We start from the raw sequence: 18,964 nt of genomic DNA, 5'->3' as shown, positions 1-18,964 counted from the left end.
TATACTTCTTTTATATACTACAAATCCACAGCTTCTCATTAAAATTCAACCAACTATATCAAAAAGTCTAAGTAGCCATGCCTCTACTCCCAACTTCTTAGGAGACTGAGAGCTCACAAGTTTAGGACTGTCTGTGCTATACAATGAGTTCAAGGCAAGGCTTGAAACCTTAGTGAGACCCTGTCTCAAAACAAAACAGTGAGAAAAGGGGTTGTAGATATAGCTCAATGGTAAAGCACTTGCCCAGTATGTGTGAGGCTATAGGCTCAATACCCAGCACCACAGAAATATATCCAAGTAATAGTGATCATCAGTGAAAGTCTACATTTGTGCCCACGTTCCTCGCAGATATATTTCTGCTAAGGAGGCTGAAGCAGCAGAGCTATGGAAATTGAGATTACGGGGTGTGTCTACATGGCTGATTCATAGTAGGTCGGTAATGAGGCCACATTTCATTCTTGTATTTTAGAATCATACAGGTGGTCATATTCAAGTCCACTATTTTTCTGACATAACTTTATAACTGGGTTAATTTCCTAAAGTTTATATAGTGAACTACCAAAACTTGGTGGTAAAAATAAGTATATTCTCAGTTCTAAAGAGGCTAGCATCTCAAATTATGAGCACCTCTCTGATATCTAGCTAATAGCATAGTTCTGATACTTCCAGACTACTTACAAAAGAATCTTTCCTCTTCTAGTATCTGGTGGCTTCTTATAGTCTCTACCTTATGGCTCTACTTTTCAAGGCTATCTCTACTGTTCATACCTTGTGCTCTCCCCAACCTCTAGTGTGTGTGTGTGTGTGTGTGTGTGTGTGTGTGTGTGTTAAGGTTTGAATATGGCATTTATCTCCTCCCCACACCCAAAGGGTAATGTGCAGAACACATGATTTATGGCTGATAAAAGTGTTGAGGAACAAATAGAACATGAGGTTTCTAGCCTCATTATTGAGTTACTATCACTTGAATTCATATTGAAAGGCTGTTAGATGGGATCTTGTAGCTGGACTTTGGTTACTTTGTGGGTTCTTTTTTATTTTATCCTTTCAACCCCCTAACAATAGATAAGAGAGTAAAAGGGATAAAGAAGAAAAGGAAAATATCCCTGTATAAAGACAGGAGTTGGAAAGGGGGTAACGTTATCTTTAAACCACCTTCTGCTGATTAGGGGTGTTGAGTTGCTTGGGGCAGGTTTGATCCTCATTGACATAATCTCTAATTTCTTCTTTTCATATCACTACTTAACAAACTGCAGCCAACAACAATCAACAAGTAACCAAACCACTCACCAGCCATCAACCCAGTCTCCCAGAGCTCTAGCATCTCTATACCTTCTCAAAAGACCCCAGAATTGCAAATGTCACAACATCACAAAAACTAACTGTAGCTGGCCAAACCATGACACTGCTAGAGTACAAGGCAAATCATACTTAGCTACTGTGAATAATCTGAAGAAGCCCCATATTTCACAGCTGGGATTAAAATGAAAATATATTCTTATAATATCTCTGTGTTTTACTCAACAAACCAAAAATTCAGAGTCTTGTTGGAGTGAATAGGTCACTGGGAGCCCAAAGCTATGAGCACTTCCTAGTTATGTCCAATACTGAAGACAATTGTAGTTTGTGTTTGTCCTCCCAAACAGAAATCTTCAGAGAGGGATGATGAATTTGTGATAAAGAGATTAATACTTAGTGAAGTGCAGTAGTCTTCACTCATTTGGTAAGAAAATAAATCAGAATTCAACTTCTTCACTTACCCCGCTTTATCTCTTGAGTTAAGATACACAGCCCATGTATCTGAGTGTGGTACCTAGAGAACTGTTGGGCATGAAATGGTGTGCTAGAGGGCTTAGCCCACCTCTGCACTGTCTGGACCGACAGAGTCACATCTTGCAAAACTTTGAACTCATTATAAAGCACAAGTGAATAAACTTATGGATTATCAAAATACAATCAATAAAGAATCTTAGGTTCTTAAGAGTAACACTGGCCTGATATCAATATAACAATATTCATTCCTACTACTACTTGGGGGTGGGGAACAAGTGAAGAATGAACCCCCCAATGTGTGGTGGGCATTCTATTAACCATAGTAATAACACAAAAATTAACAAAATGCCGTGATAAATGTTTGTTCAATTAAGAAATTGATCTTCAAGGACACTGAAAAAATAAAATAAAATATTAAACCAATGAAATGAAAGCATCTAAAAAACAGATATAACTTAGTACACAACAACATAAAATAATAAATTTGAATTGAGAATAGTATATAGTTAACATTTTAATTGGCAGAATAAAGTGAATATAAGACCAATTTTGCATAAAATTGAATGTCTATATAGAGGAAAATACTCCAGGACTGAAAGATAGCAGACTTCAATATGTGATATTCTTGTGTGACAGCACATCCAATCAATAAAACTACTGTAGTTCCCGCATCAGGAAAGACATACATTGGGGCTTCATTCTTCACCCGTTTCCCACCCCCCAGTAGTAGTAGGAATGAATATTGTTATATTGATATCAGGCCAGTGTTACTCTGAAGAACCTAAGATTCTTTATTGATTGTATTTTGATAATCCACTTAGAGGAGCTTCACATTATTTAGTGACTGCCTAAGTCAACATAGTATAACACAAAATACAGAAATTTTTCATGCAATGAAAATGACAATTAAATTACTGTCTGAAGACAAGCAGGTGAAAGACTGCTTCAGAAGACGTCCTGATAAACTTATTATGCAATCTGCATGACTCACTGCCGCCCTATGCTGTGGAGAGCGGAGCAGACAAGCATTCAGTGTGTCTATGACATGAAGAGTTCTTCCACATAACAGTTTCATGTAGCTCACTTGGGATGATTTCATTGTAAACCGGCTCTCATTTAATTTCTTGACTGAGCTACAGCTGCTTTGCATCTCAAAATTAAAAATTCGCAGGAGAATAGAATGGTTGTCCAATGTTCTAAAGGTCCACAGTTTCTCACTTACCCTTCCCAGGTGACCAATTGTTTCAATTAATAACCGTTTTTTTTTTTTTTTTTTTTTTACCAGATTAGAGCCAGAACTGCCAAAACTATAGAAGTGACTTCTGACAGAGATACACTGGCCAAGGAATAGTACTGTTGCATCTCAGAAATCCCCAGGGACAAAGTCTACAGCACCAGAGCTTACAAAATGTAGCTTGAGTCATCAAGAAAGTATCAACCCTGAAAGGGAGTGGATCTGTATGAGAGTGGAGATGGGGAGAAACTGGGAGGAGTTGAGGGAGGAGGAACTGTATTCCGGGTATACTATCTGAGAAAAACATTCATGTTCAATAAAAGGGAAGAAAAAAACGTAAATGTCAACCTATGTTCAGATAGCCTGGAGTCCAGGCAATGAACGAACATAAACTAAAACTGTGTCATGTGATGAAGCATCAAGCTCTGCTCTCAAAACTAAGCTTGCCGGAAACTTTTCTTTCCTTATAATGCAGCTATTGTACTTCAATTTATGGACACCTGACCAGGTGCTCAGTGATAAACTTTATAGGCCTGGGAAGCTAGAACACTGGATGAGTTCCACGGTCCCCAAGTCCAGACAATATTCATCAAATGATCTGAAATTCATAAGAAAATTTTAACATGAGTTTACTTTTCCAGTGTACATAATAATGATAATTGAAGTAACAGCAGGTAACATTTCATGTGTTGAGCACAATGTTAGTTTCCGTGTAGAGACTGACAGACTTGCTTGGCAGCCCTTTGTGGACACTGTTCCAGTCCTCAAAAGACTGGAGGGAACACAGCTGCTTTCAACAGCTGGTTGAACCCCTCTGAAAATAACAAGCAGAGGTGAAGTTGAGTCCTGGATGTCTGGCTCTGGTGAAACTGTAAATCTTTGCTTTAGGTAGTTTCCTTTGTTGTTGTATAATATATAAGTATGTTTCTAAAACTACTATTTTTATTTGATTCTTAAGGGCTTCATATATATTGTATTGGCATCATTTCCCTTTCCTTTCCTCCCTACAATTCTCCCTGCTTCACTCTCACTCCTCCTCAAATTTATTGCCTCTTGTTCTTTAATTATGATTGTTATACATATGTAAATATTTATATAAAATGTGTAAATACTACTTCATGAAATCATTTAGAGTTACGCACATATGCTTAGGGCTTTGGGATTGCATAACTTACCAGAATCTTACTACTGAAAAAGACTGACTCTTCCTCTCTTAGAAACTATTAATCTGCTTTAGCCTTTATTGGGTGATGCTGTATAAGAACTCCCTTATCCACATGACATGTCAATTTCCGTTGTCATATTTTATATCTTGATTAGATGACCATATTTTTGTGATTTCCTGGGTATAACTTCCCAGTCTAATATAAAAGACTCTATCTAACAGTGTGAAACCTATCCTGGCCCTCTGGTTCTTACAATCTTTCTGCCCCATTTTAACTGATGTTTCCTGAGCCTTATGTGCAGGGCTTGGGTAGAAGGATAAGTATTTAGAATGCACTTAGAAATTATACTGGGTTACTGAAGTCACAGTAGCGAGTTCTCTTATAGGCTATGTCAGTAAGGGGCTTGGTTTATGGTACCAAACATAAAATGCTTTCTATAGAGCAGACATTAAGTCCAGTTACGAGACTGTTGGTTTCCTAAGGAAATAAGTGTCACTGTTGGACCTCTTTAGGAGATCTTGCCATTCTGGTCATTGTAACTCACAGGCATTCAAGCTACTGATTATGTTCTCCTGTGGCAGCTCGAGTAGCTCACTCAGGTACAATGTGAGCTTGTCCTCAGGAAGGAGCTTTTTAGGGCATTTCCAGCTCAATTTCTCCAAGTTCTCAGTCATAAGCATGTGTTGTCTTCAACAATAGAGACTTTACTTTCTGGGAGGTGACCAAAGAACAGTGAAAGTAGCCTACATTTATTTAGCCATGGTTGGGACTCCTCTGACTGGGAGGTGAAAAGGGGGCTTCTGATAACTGGTATGTGGTGGGTTTTGTTAGATAGTGTATGGCTCTTTAGTGTATTATCAGCCCAAGTGGCATAGTGATCATTTAAATTGTATATGCGCATATGTGAACATATTGTGGGATTTTAAGTAAACCTAAAATAATGTGATTCCCTATAGCATTTTTAAACATCCTCTTTTTTCTCTGTCTTGTTCTCTCTCCACTTTTGCTGACACAGGGTTTCACCATGTGGTCTGAAAAAGACTTCTCATACCAGGCTGACCTTGAAGTCATTGAGACACATTTGTTTTTCAAAAACATGCATGTATATATTTTTTAATTAAGTTGATTCAGAAAGTATGATTCTGATGTTTCAAAGTTAAGTTGAATTACTTGACAAATAATACATAGGATATTTTATAAATGTAGAACAGGAAAATTGATTCAAAAATGCAGAGTGTACCTTTAGCTACTAGACATCATGCACCAGCGTGCTGCTTTATGTGAGTCACAGGGTCACCAAACCATTATAGTCATATGTAATACACTAGTAGTTTTTCATTATTAACTATGTCAAACCCTTACCAGTTGACAGAATTAGAAATCCAAGTTAGGACATGTGTGACTGAAAGGGAAACAACGAACAAAATCAGAGTAGTACTTTATCAGATATTATGGAATAAAGATTTTATGTTATAAAGCCCTGATTAAAAAAAAAATAGATTCAATTGTTACTAGAAATATCACTGCTGTTTACAGAATATTCTAAGATTCCAAACAGTAGTTTAATTCCTTTGGTGCCCTGCCGAGCAACTTCTATTTCTTTGCTTGGCAAACGATTATACAGAAGTGGTTTAATAGAGATTAAATTAACAAATACTTTTAATTAATGGGCCCAGAGATTTCTGATGCTAGATTTGGTAAAATAGTTTGGTTTCTTCATGTAATCAACTGTGCCTTGCTTATTGCTTCTGAATTTTAAAAACTATATGCCCTTGCAGAGTGGGATGGATTAGAGAAAGGGTCCAGGTTGCCAGAACATTACGTGTTTATTTGAATGCTCACGAAGATTTCAATGAATGTAATAGCAGTAAATTACACACTGATGATTCAGCCTCCTGTTTAGCTTGGTATTTTCAGGAAATTTCAGTTACCTTAGCAACTAGTCTATCACATGGGACATGTTGTTGCATGCATAATGTCTCAAAGTCAAAAGCTTTTCCCTTTGGAAGAAATCATATCACAAAACAGGAAAGTAAATACCATCTTTTGCATAATGAATTATGTTACTTGTCTCCATGGTAGGTAGAAAATTTTTATTTACTTTAGTGTTTCTTTGCTGCTATTCTGTCAAAATGGCAATATGTATATTACAAAAATGGAAAAAAGTAAACTATGTATCATAAGTGTATAGAGTAAATAAGACTGGATCATTATCTATTGACTGGTTTGAAAACTTAGGTGACCAGATCATTTGAAATAAATCACAAATTAGCCTTAAATTTTTAAATAACACAACATTAGTATTAAACAGGAGGCAGCATTTTTATCCTGGGTTCAGTACACAAACAATTGCATGGTAGTATGACAATTTAGGATAATAGTATTACAGATAAAAAGCAGCATATACGAGTGGAAACATTATCAGGATTACTGCTGTATAACAGAGACAAATCTTGCAAATTTCAATAATAATAATATAGACTTTCAATTTTTAAAGCTTCACTTGTTTCATTAATATTTGAGATAGATGCAACTCCTTGTAACCCAAGCTAGCCTTTAGCTTCAGATCTATTTACCTCAGGGTTTTAGTGTTGGGATTACAGGCATACAACAGTTTCGTTCCTGACATTTTAAAGAATTTTATGTAAGCATCATAAGAGGAAAATGTATCCACTATCAACTTCTCAACCACAAACATTTTAAGTGTTTTTAAATGTTAACCTGTATATAGTTCATGTCCTAGTTGAGATAACAAAAAAAGCATGAAATTGACAAGGTAATTACATTATATTGATTCCCATAGAGATTATGTAACAAAATTTCTCTCCTTCTACATCTTACCTTCTCTTTCCTTCAGGACGTTTTGTTCCTAAAACTCTTAGATGCCATGCAGAGAAGCAAGGTTGCAAGTCTTCCACACAGTGAGGGTAACTGAAACCCACTCAGGAGAGATCCTACAGTGGGGAGGGACAGAGGAATGGGACAAGTCACACTCAGGTATCATATAAGAAAGGACAAATAAAACCTGACTTCTCAGCCTTAAAAAATGAAGTCACAAATTCTGACAATGATAAAGCTAGAATGTATCTTGGATTACTGGATTGAAATAAAATGTGTTTCTTTCAGTGTATTTGTAGATGAGCTTAGAAATGACTGCATATATATTAATATACCGAATATATGTAGTTGTATATAATTATATATTTCAGTGTATTTTACAGATTTATAATTATGCATTTTACCTGGGCTCTTTTCAAGTATAAAGATATATGACAGATAAATGCCATGTGGAGTCTATATGTTTTCACTGGAGGAGGGATAAACAGGAGGGAATAACAGATAAAAATCTAAAATATGTAAAAGATATGTAATATCTTTGTTAAGAGTATTTCAGTATGAGCCTACTAATTGTAGCAAGCATACTGAACCAATGTCAGATATCAATACTAGAAAATACTGAATCTCAGTTTTATCTTCTCAGTTATTCTATGAATCTAAAATATTCTTATTAAATATAGTATGTTAAGAATTAAAATCAAGAACACAATTCAAATTACTGGGATTGCGTGATTTCAAGATTTATTACACATTTACGATAAACAAAAAACAGTCTGAGACACTATAGGATAGTGGTAAGAATTGTGGATATCTGAGTCTATAAACAGGAAACTGCAGAAGAGATCAGCTGATTGATGTTTTTTAATTGCCAAGATTAGGTAACAATGAATTCTTTAAAAGTACAGTGAAGAAATATTTCGACACCATTAAAAATAATCTTATTCATCACCTTTGGTCATACACAAGTTAAAGTAAAAATAGATCATAGATTCAAAGTAAAAGCCAAAACTATTTTCTAGAGAAAATACCAGTGATGTTTGTGACCTTAAAGTAAGGAGACTGTTTAAGGCAGAATGACATCAGCTATATAGAAAATTACATTGTTGAACTTTACCAAGCTAATGTTTTTTTCTCTCTTCAGTAGAACATTTAGAAAACAAGAAAGCAAGTAATAACAGGGCTTTGCACTTTTTGAATCTCTCTCTCTCTCTCTCTCTCTCTCTCTCTCTCTCTCTTTCTCTCTCTCTCTCGGTGTGTGTGTGTGTGTGTGTGTGTGTGTTTCTTGATCACTTGTACGAGATGCCACCATTGCAAACTGTTTTCTTTGAAATCTTTGTCCTATTAACAAACTCTATTTTGCTAGTTTTTCTTTCTTTTTTTCTCTTCTTTTCTTTTCTTTTTCTTTTTTTTTCAGTCTTGATACTAGCTAGAGCCATCTAGGGAGAGGAAACCATAACTGAGAAAATGCCTCCATCAGATTTGTGCAGTGGCCACTATGTAGGGCATCTTATTGCTTAATGATTTATGTAGGAAGGCACTGTCCACTAAGCTGATGCCACCCTGGGGCAGGTAGTTTTGAGATGTATAGGAAGTAGAATGAGAAAGCCAGAGGGAACAAGCCAATAAGCCGCAGTCATCCATCACCTCGGCTTTGGTGCTGACATTCAGGTCCCTGCTGCTCCCTCCCTGACTTCCATTTATGGAAGACTGTATTTTGTAAGGCTTTCTTTTGGTCATGGTGTTTATCATGGAATAGAAAAAAAGCAAGAAGAACTATCTATTTGTAGTTATTGGCAATTTTTCTAATAATTCTTACTTTCTGATACTACAGAATCCTTCAGGATCATGTAGTATGTTCCTCTCCCTGGCCAAAACTACTATTTCTTCAAGGAAGTCTATATGTTTTCACTGGAAGAGGGATAGAGGTCAAGATTTGGATGTTAGCTTGTCTTTGTAGGATTTGGGGTTTATTTGTTTTCAAATAACTATTTTCAGAATATTATAAGTAGATCTGTGTTTTTATAGAACAGCCTATTTCATTTAGATTGACTTTATACAAACCTTCCTTAGGTTTTAAGAAGCATTGGGTAAAATTATGACAACTCTTACTATAATTACAGAATATAAGAAAGAATTAGGTGGGAACAGATAATCCAAGTTTGTCCTTTGGATCCTGGAGTAACTCCTATCTTCCCACCCAGGCTTCAGAAACAGAGGACTGTTAGTGCTTGTGAAACAATGGAGGCACATGCTAGTTAATTAAAGATTGGCCTAGCTTATATTTTTACTGATTTACCTTGACATAAAGTAATTTGAATGTAAAGTACAGATTTTTCCATGTAGCTATACTGAGCTTTTGATGGAGTGAGAGAATTTAATAATTCCTATAGCTGACACATTTTAGATGGTATTCAAGGTCTCCAGCATACACTATTTATCCAAAGACTTCCAATAGCCTGAAAAAAACCTACTGTCTTCAGTGGACATTGAGGTCTGAGGAAGTAGTAATTCCTGAAAATTACACAGAAGGGCAAATATATAAATCTAAATGTTAATCTTCAAGGCTTACTCACTGAAAATTATCTATTGTTTATTTGAAATTTAATATATCTTCTCTCTCTCTCGTGTGTGTGTGTGTGTGTATGTGTGTGTGTCTGTGTGTCTGTGTGTGAGTATGAGTGTCTGTATTGGTGTCTCTGTGTGTGTCTGTGTGTGTACTAGCCCTCATCCAAGGACATACAGCCCACAGTCTCTGTTCTTTCTATTTTACAGGGTCCAAATTTCAGAGAATCTTTTTTTTCTTAAACTCTGTTAATTAAATTATTTTTGTTCCTTCCTATGTGAGAAAATAGCTGACAAATGACATTTTTTAAACAGTCTATTAAATGTCGGATGATAAGAAAGGAAGATAGTTCTCTTGATATTTCTTTTGGTTTTGCTTTGGACTTTCTGTTGGGGAGTGGGGGGCGAGCAGACAGCTATATGAGCCTTTAATAAAATTAACCTGCTTTAATAAACCGTCATCAAATTGGAATTTTTTTCTAAACCAGTAATTTGATTAAGTGTTTAAATTGTTCTTTGGCATTTCAAAATGCAATCTAAAATATCTGAGGAAAAGGAGATAGGTAAGATGTCTTGTCACATTTGATGTTCTCAGTCTCTAATTAAAGATTCCATGCAAGACTACTGATGCATTGCTCTCCCTTAAGGCTCTGCATCTTGATGTAAAACCCCAAGAGATAATTGCATCCTTGCTTGCTGCCAGCACTGGAGAGGGTGGTATTTCATATTCCAAGGGATGACATGACTTTATAGTCTAACATTTTTTAAAGTTGTGATTTTATATGTTATCCTGTCTTTTGTTCTCAATTTCCCTACTTAAATACAACACTACACATGTATAGGAGTGGTGTATCTAGTTTCCTAAATAAAAAGCAATTTATTATTAAAAATTACTAAGAAGTTTTATGGGCATGGTTTCTGGGAGTATTGTACATAGTTTCATAACTAAAAAGCAATTTGTCTTTCGTTAAAAATTATAAAGAAATTTTATGTGCCTGGCTTCAGTCCCAAGACAGGAAGTTAAGACAGGAGGGAATTATGAACTCCAGACCAGCTTTGGACTGTGTAGTTGTTAAGATAGGCTGACCATATCTTAATAAAAAGATTTTGTGAATTTGAATAATGAGTGAAACTTTCTAAATATAATACAAATTTAAATGTATATGTATAAATTTATGAAGGCTATGATTGATAGATTTACAATTCTAAAATTTATATTTTAGATTTAATCCTAAATTCTTTTTTTTTTTTTTGCTTGATCAATACGTTTATTGTCTTTATGAAAAAAATCTTCATTGAAAACTGATTTAGCTTTCAGCAGCCCGTTCCTGAGCTCTGCGGAAGCTTGCCTTCTTTTGAGCAACCAGGTCATTCTTCTGGGCAAGAGACATTTTGGGACGATTCCACCTCTTCTTCACTTCTCTCTTGGGCTTCTTCTCATAGACTGGATTCTCTGTGACAGCAGCATGAGCTTTCTTATACATCTCCTCCATCATGTCTGGAGTTACGTTGTTCTTGATGTACTGCGAGAACTGTTTCTTATATGCATCTTTATCTTCCTCCATTAGGTAGCGCATGTAGTCTGCCACATTCTGACCCATGATGTGCTTCCAACGTACCTCTGCATGGAACTCCTTGCTTTCAGGGTCATAACCAGGGAATCGTTTGGTACTATGAGGGGTAGACAAGTCTCCATCCACGGCTCCCTTCAGGGCCCCGAAAACTTTATTGCCAGTTGTAGTTCGGGCAAGACCTGCATCCAAATAGCAAGTGAAGGCACCAGGCTGACCGTCAATGCTCCACATTGTATTCATTTCCATTCACCTCCACCTGGCCTTCATAGATCCTGTCCATGCCAAACCTATTCAGAAGCCTTCCTTGGCCATACAGTATATGAGCCAGAAAGAGCAAAGGCAACAAATTATATGGAAACTACAGCCTGCTGTGAAAAGTCACAGCACAGATTAAATAGTCCCTTGGAGCACTTGCCACTCTATCACCTTTGGTCTTTCATGGATGAGAGACTAGAGATTACACATGATTGAGTGTGGAAAGTGACTGGGGATGTATTGTCCAGCTGGCTTTTGACTAGCAGCTGTGTGTTTTCCTATTTCCAGTGTGGCAAGACTGATCTATGTTGCACACCATTTACATTGAACCCCTGCTTTCAGTTCTAGCCAGACTACCCAGTGGTCGATGCAGGGGTCTATACAAATAAGGATGACTCTGAGAATGGAAGGAAGCTCTAAATTTCAGGGAATTGTTTTTAATCTCTATTAGAGTATGGTAAGAGCATCGCAGAACCGTCAATTTTGCCAAAGCAATCTTAAAGTATAGAAAACCACAATTTGAAAAGGTGCCTCTTGGAGAAAAGGAGATATACAGAGGAGTTAAATGTTTTCTGTTGGAACTAAAAGTTTACTATAATGAGATTGTGGTAAGCACAGTGTTGATGTACTCACTTAGGTTGAGCTGCTATCACAACGTATCATGAAAGAGACTTGAACAGCAGATATCTGTTCTCTCTGAGTTCTGGGGTTAGAAGCCTGGCATCAGCATGCCTTCATAGTAAGGTCATGAAGAGGCTACTCTTCCAGTCTTACAGAGGGCTTAATTTCTTCTTGTGTGTTCACATGGCCTCTCCTGAAATAGTGCTTCTTGGAAGAGTAAGTCAGTTCTCTGGTGTCTCTTCTGACTCAGTCAGTAATTCTGCTTCTTTGCACCACTCACAAGACCTCATGTAAATCTAACTGTGTCTCAAAGGCAACTCCAATTGCCACCATCACAATGGAGGTTAGGCCTGTAAGGTGTAAATTTGGGGAATGTGAAGTACTCAGCCATTAATAGTCAGTGAGCCATCATAAGTTCAGCACCAATGACACTTACCTCTGGTTCCTTAAGAAGCCTACCACTAAAGCTGGGCTTACTTGATTCCCACCTCATAGCTGTTTTCTGAGCTGTAGAGAAGGAAAAAGTAGGAGTCTCGTATAAATTCTCTTTTTCCAAGACAGAAAGGAAGAGAGATGTTCTGATTTTTGGAGGAGACAAATTAGAAAGGCTGGAATAAAGGAACAGACAGAAAGCCAGGAAATTGGGCTCAAATGTTAGCCCCATAGAAATGCAGCTGAGCAGGATTTTCAAGCAGGGGTGGCTGTATCAATTTGACATTGGTACTTTAAGAGAGTATGGCTTCCAAGGTGCCATGAATCATAGCAAAGAAGGAAAGTTACAAGTGTTCAGAGATATGACTTGAGTCTAAATCTGATTCTAGACATGTTGGAGTTTGCACAGGAACCATGACTGCCTCAGTCCCATACAAGGTGAACTGAAAATGACAAATAGCCTTAGGACCAAAGGAGGCATATCCAGACAAGATACTGGCAGAAGTTGAAATTTAGGATTTAAAGTAAAAGCAGGAGATCATAGGCATTAGAGATTTTAGCTGCTAGGAGAGCAGCTAATATCTAGCTCCTAGTTATATTAAGAATGTGTGTAAGAATCAAGGCTGTACTTACTAACAGTTTTCATAGATATTTTAGTATATGAGCCCTTAAAACATCAGACTCTCCTAAGGTCAGTCAATGTTTTGGAGACAACAAAGGGCTGCACTTGCCAGCAAATGTTTCAATATCAAAGAACTGCACTTGCCAACAGTATGCAGACCAAGCAACCCACAGCCTACTTCAAAGCAACTCCAAACTCTACTGAGCTATATATTCAAGGGACTAATTGTTTGGTGAGCAAATGTCTCACACACATAGAGTCAGGCCTATACCTATGGTTTGGGTTTATTTAAAACCAGTCAGTTAGGAGCTTCCTCACATTGCCTATGCTGCTTCTCAAGGCAGCAAAATATGGGCTCTTGCCATTTCATTTTTCTCCCTAGCCTTGCACTTCTCTGTGTGGCTCTGTGGAATAGAGATTCTTTTTTGTCTTTTGCAGAACTGTAAGTAGCAAGTTTTCCATTCAATGACAGCTAGGTAGTCCACCTAAAACTATATATATATGTAATTAACAATAAAGGCCACATTTTAAAACATGCTCAAAATAAGCTGAATGATTCAACACCAATCAATAAGCATGCAAAATTAGAAAGATAGAGTCTATTAGGCCTCAACCATACACAAAGAGCTATGGGAGACATGTGATTACATTATGATATCAAAATTAATTTTTTTTAAAAAACGACAACACCCAGAACCCAATGAAATAAGACAGTATGTCCATAGGCCAACTGGGGCAGACATTTTTAAACTAGCTATATCATCTTCCTTTTGCATCCAGAAAAATCTGGAATGAGAACGAGAATGAGAGTCTCCTTGGGATGGAAGAAATTCTCCTATCTTTTGAGTAAGATACCATTCAATAACACAAATTAAAAATCAATTAATCAATGAACTATAGTCAAAAGATACGAAACACCACAAGGAATTAAATTGTGTTTAACTGAAATTTTTTAATCACCTCAATGAATAAATTCTATTCTGGACAAACATCTCTGCTTTAAAATTCTTAAACAAGTAAGGTGCGTTCATGGGGTTTGTTCATAATTATAACATGGAACACACTCATTGCAGATAATTGGGAAAGTTTATCTATTTTTTATTTAATATTTTATTCATTCTTTGTGATTTTTACATCATATTCTCCAACCTCACCCATCTTCCAGTCACTTCTTACCTGTCTTCTGCCCTTGGAACCTCTCTCCTAAAAAGAAAAAGAACAACAACAACAACAACAAAACACATTGTAGAACTTACAGTGTATCAGAGTGTTCCCAGAGTATACACTTTTGTTCATACTTCTTTACTTGCAAATGTTCACTGCAGTGAGATATTGATCTGGTTCAAGGCCTCTGGCTCTATCAATAATGTATCCACCCTGGGACTCCTCTCAGATATCCTGTTGTTGCCTTGTATCATGGAGATCCTACAGCTTTTGATATATAAGAATGGCCCTTTAGCCCCTTTGTGTACTCCAGCAGATCATGGATGAGGTAGATGCTAGGGGTGGGCCAACTCTCTTATGCTGTCCAAGTGAAGTTCAGGGCCACTCTCCTGAGGTTTACAGCTAGTGAGGTGCAGGGCCAGCTCTCCTACTCTCATGACCTTTGGGGCAACTCTTCCACCTGTCATAAGTGTCAAAGTGTGGGGTGGGTGACATCTCCCCCTAGTCCAGTTTAGCTACTTCCTAAAAAGCAAGACTGAGTACTGGAACCAGGGATTACATACATGCAAAGCAAACACTATATCTCTGAGCTACATTCCCATATTCCTCTATTTAAAAATCTATTTTTCCAAATATTTACTTAGTGACCATGTGCTGTGCATATTAGCATGTTTATGTGGACAATATTTATAAGAAATCTCCCATGCCAAGTACCTGACAATTAATTGTGCTGTTTCTTGTTATTAATTTTCAATTGTGTCAATAGCGGTTGATTTTAGATAATCTTGTGGTGGATTACTATCTCAGTTAGAGTTTCAATTGCTGTAAAGAGACACCATGACCAAAGCAACTCTTATGGACAGCATTTATTTGGGCCTGGATTACTGGTTCTGAGGTTCAGTCCACTATCATCATGGCTGGAAGCATGGCAACATGCAGGCAGACATGGTGTTGGAGGAGACGAGAGTTCTACATCTTATAATGAAGACAAAGAGGAGACGACTGGCTTTCAAGCATCTATAAGCTCAACAGTGACACACTTCCTCCAACAAGGCCATACCTCCTAATAGTGCCACTCCCTGGGCCACGCATATTCAAACTACCACAATTACCAAGTACATACATCTTTATCATTACAAAAAAAAAAACTGCTCTGTTTGCAAGACCTGTTGATCCTTTGTACATTTTCATGTTTTGTGCATGTTAGCAACTTTTATCAATTCCAAATTTTACACACACTTATGTTTGTAAGAATATTTATTCTTTCCCTCAAAACACAGATGTTTCTTAAGATTTTTATGACATCATTAACAATAGAAAATGCAGAATGCTTAAAAATTTAATAAGTAACATTAACAAAACTTCATATATCTGCTGATTAAATTTTCATTTAAGTTGCATGTGTAGATATTTTTCTAATCTTACTAGAATATTTTTCTTTAGTATTAAATTCTAAAAGCTATCTTCACCATAAGAAGTGTTAACTTTGTTTCATTTATCTCATAAATTTTGTATTAGCATCACTGTCAAATTTGTTCTGATTATATATATATATATATATATATATATATATATATATATATATAATACTTAGGAGAGTATATTCTATCAAGTTAAACTTTAAATCACAACTGTTCATAGAGCTAGAGAACACTCTGCTAATAAAGAGCAAGGAGGATTGGCATCAACAGAGAAAATAAATCTAAACAAACATGCTCATTTAGACTGCCTAACAGGAACCATGGTTCTCAGTTCTCAGTTCTTGTGGCCTTCAGGGATTCTCAATCCCTAAAATGTTCTGCTCCTTTGTCCTTGAGAGAACAGAAAACATAACAATCATTATCTAGAGTCATATAATCCTTTCACAGAAAGAGTCTCACTTAACTTTAAGCATGGCAATTTTCTCTCACTAAGGAGCAAGATAGTGACTTGATCAGCAATATCCAGGTTGTGAATGAGAAGACATAATTCCTGTCGGACACTGGAATTCCAGCTTTCTCCCTACCTTGGATTGTATTCTGCTGTTACAGCATTATTTTCTCAACATCAAAGATTGTTAATACTTCAAACTCTACTTTTCTGCTTCAACAGAAGTGATTGAGAACTAAAACATGAAATCTAGTATAAGTAAGATGTAAAACTTGACCTGTATTAAGACCATATTAACTAGCAGAGCTACTGTCAAGTGTATCTTTCATCTTAAAAGTATGGTCACTCCTAAGACCTCTCAAGAGCTAAGTTCCAGGAGCTTTTTCCAAAAATTAAAATCCTCAAGTCCTTTGAAATTCAAAATACTTGAGCATAACCTATATGTATCTTCCCATGTGTTTTAACTCATCTAGATGATTAACAAGTAACCAAATAAATATGTAGTGTTATGTACCAAACAGGCAGTACTAAGAGTTGAAAGGGATAGAGTTGGAATATTTGATGCAATGTAAATACAACATAAGAAATAACTAATATTTTAACCAGGCCATCCAGTAAAGTGTTTTCCTGTGCACGGTAATCACGAAGGAAATTTGATTCCAATAATGTTGCCACACGATTTTAAGTAACCTTCAAAGATGCATAAAACGTTTTTATGCATGGTTTCCAAGGTGTCAAATATTCTTGGCAGTCTTGTGTAAGAGTGGGGATAGAGCAAGCCGGAGGGATCAAGGACACCACAAGAAGATTTACAAAGTCAACTCACTTGGGCCCATGAGGGATCACAGAGACTGAGTCACTAATCAAATAGCATGCAGGGGCTATACCTGAGGCCCCTACACATCAGTAGTAGATGTGCAGCTTGGACTTCTTGTGGGTCCCCGAACAATTGGAATGGGGTTGTCTCTGACCCTATTGCCTGCCATTGGCTCCTTTTCCTGTATTTGGACTGCCAAGTTGGACATCAGTGGGAATGGAAGTGTTTAGTCCTGAGTCTAGATGTTTCAAGGTGAGGTGAACTCCAAGGGGGCTTCCCCTTCTCTGATGAGAAGAAGAAAATATAATGGCAGGGGGCATTTGTAAGGGCGAGACTGGAAGAGGAAGAGGGCTATCACTGGAATCTAATGTGAAAAAAATATTTTAAAAAGGGAAGATGAAAAATATCTACCTTAAAAAATATATTTGGTTTTTCTGAGACACTACAGAGTCATTTCAGGTAAAAATTTTAAAGTTAAAAAAATAAAATGTTTCCTACTGTTACTTGGAGCCCATAAGCTAGACAGTATTCAAACTTATAAATATGTTCCTGAAAACTATCTTCAAACTGCCCATACATTCTCCACGAATAGACTACCATTCATTCCCAACACCTATTAGTCACTACTTAGTCTTAGAAAGGCTTAGAAACATACGTTTTAGAAAGACTATAAACTCACAAGGGTGGTGATTGGCATATGTCACATACTCTTCCTGAAAAATAATATGAAGAAAAGCCTTTCAAGGCCCTCAACTTCCAATTTTCAACAGTATACCCATTTATCTGAATAATACACTCTGAAACAGATTTTCTTTTAATCTTTATTATGCTCAATATTGTTATACAGTGGAGAGAAACTGATTTCCAAAATCTCATAAAGCTACAATCTACCTAGGATTTTATATTATGATTTCCTTGAGGCTGACTTAAAATTTTCAGGTGACATTATGCTTCCAATCAGCTGGTTGATATACCATTATGTAGACAAATGGTTGTTATATGACACTTTAAATTTGTTTATGACAAAAATTTAAAATTGGGAAAAATTGAAAGTATTGATTTGGGTTGAGAGAATTTTATGGAATTTAATAAGAATTGTTTAAAATTTTGTTTAAAGAATTTAAAGAATTGCTTTAAAATGGTCACTGATTGTTTCTAGTGTGGAGATGTTTTTGCTATATATATAGTGTGTGTGTGTGTGTGTGTGTGTGTGTGTGTGTGTGTGTCTGTATGTGTGTGTTCATTTGAAACCCAGCCACATGGTGTGCACTGTAACCTTTCCCAGAAGGAAGTGCTTTTTCTGAACTGTAATATCCCATTGTACTGTTATCCCAATTAGCAGATACCTGCCCGGTGCTAGGTGGCATGAGCAATTCAAAGATGACCCCAGACAAACAGAAGACCAGAGTGCCACTAAGACAGTCAAGTGGTAGAAAAATAGAAGAGAAAGAGAAGCAGAGAATGTGGATGTGTACACAGTAAGGAGAGCCAGAACTGGAGAGTTGAGGATAGTGAGGAACCTGATGGGAATAGCTGGCAAAGCCACTTAAGGCCATGATGAGATCCTGGTACATGCTGTCACCAAGGGGTAGCAAGGGTCTGTCACTATCAAAGGCCAGGTGACCTTCCATGGTCTGGGCTACTGCATTGTAGTACTGCAGTTGTTATCTGAGGACTGTGCAGTACTAACTCCACCTCTCACCTGAGCATTGTAAGAAAACTGGCCCTGAAGGTGTAAAAGCAAAAGAAGTGGTCCTGCTCTTATCAGCTGCAACACAGACACCTCTCCTGGGCAGTACAGTAGAGCTGGCCCCGCTGACAAAGATGAGAGTTAGCCAGACTCTAAGGTCTGAGAACAGGAGAGCTGACCCTGTTCCATGCTGATGGTTACAGCACTGGGTTAGCTAGCTGGGGCAGTGTGGAGAACTGTCCATGATGATATGGTTCCATAAAGACTGGCAGGGTGTCCAACTTATCTACCACCCAAGCCCACTTGAGTTGGCCCACTCTGATAGCTAGTTCATCTATGAACTTCTG

The 18,964-nt window shown here is 37.0% G+C and overlaps 1 pseudogene; it reads right to left on the bottom strand.

Annotated features, from left to right (window-relative positions):
• Window positions 1-10,887: 10,887 nt before the first annotated feature.
• LOC114618003 lies at window positions 10,888-18,558 on the bottom strand (annotated as a pseudogene).
• Window positions 18,559-18,964: the final 406 nt, after the last annotated feature.

The sequence above is a fragment of the Grammomys surdaster genome, unplaced genomic scaffold, assembly GCF_004785775.1.
Source record: "Grammomys surdaster isolate TR1022 unplaced genomic scaffold, NIH_TR_1.0 139, whole genome shotgun sequence".
Taxonomy (NCBI): Eukaryota; Metazoa; Chordata; class Mammalia; order Rodentia; family Muridae; genus Grammomys; species Grammomys surdaster.
The sequence above is the reverse complement of the archived record's forward strand: the minus strand, read 5'-3'. Positions and strand labels throughout refer to the sequence as shown.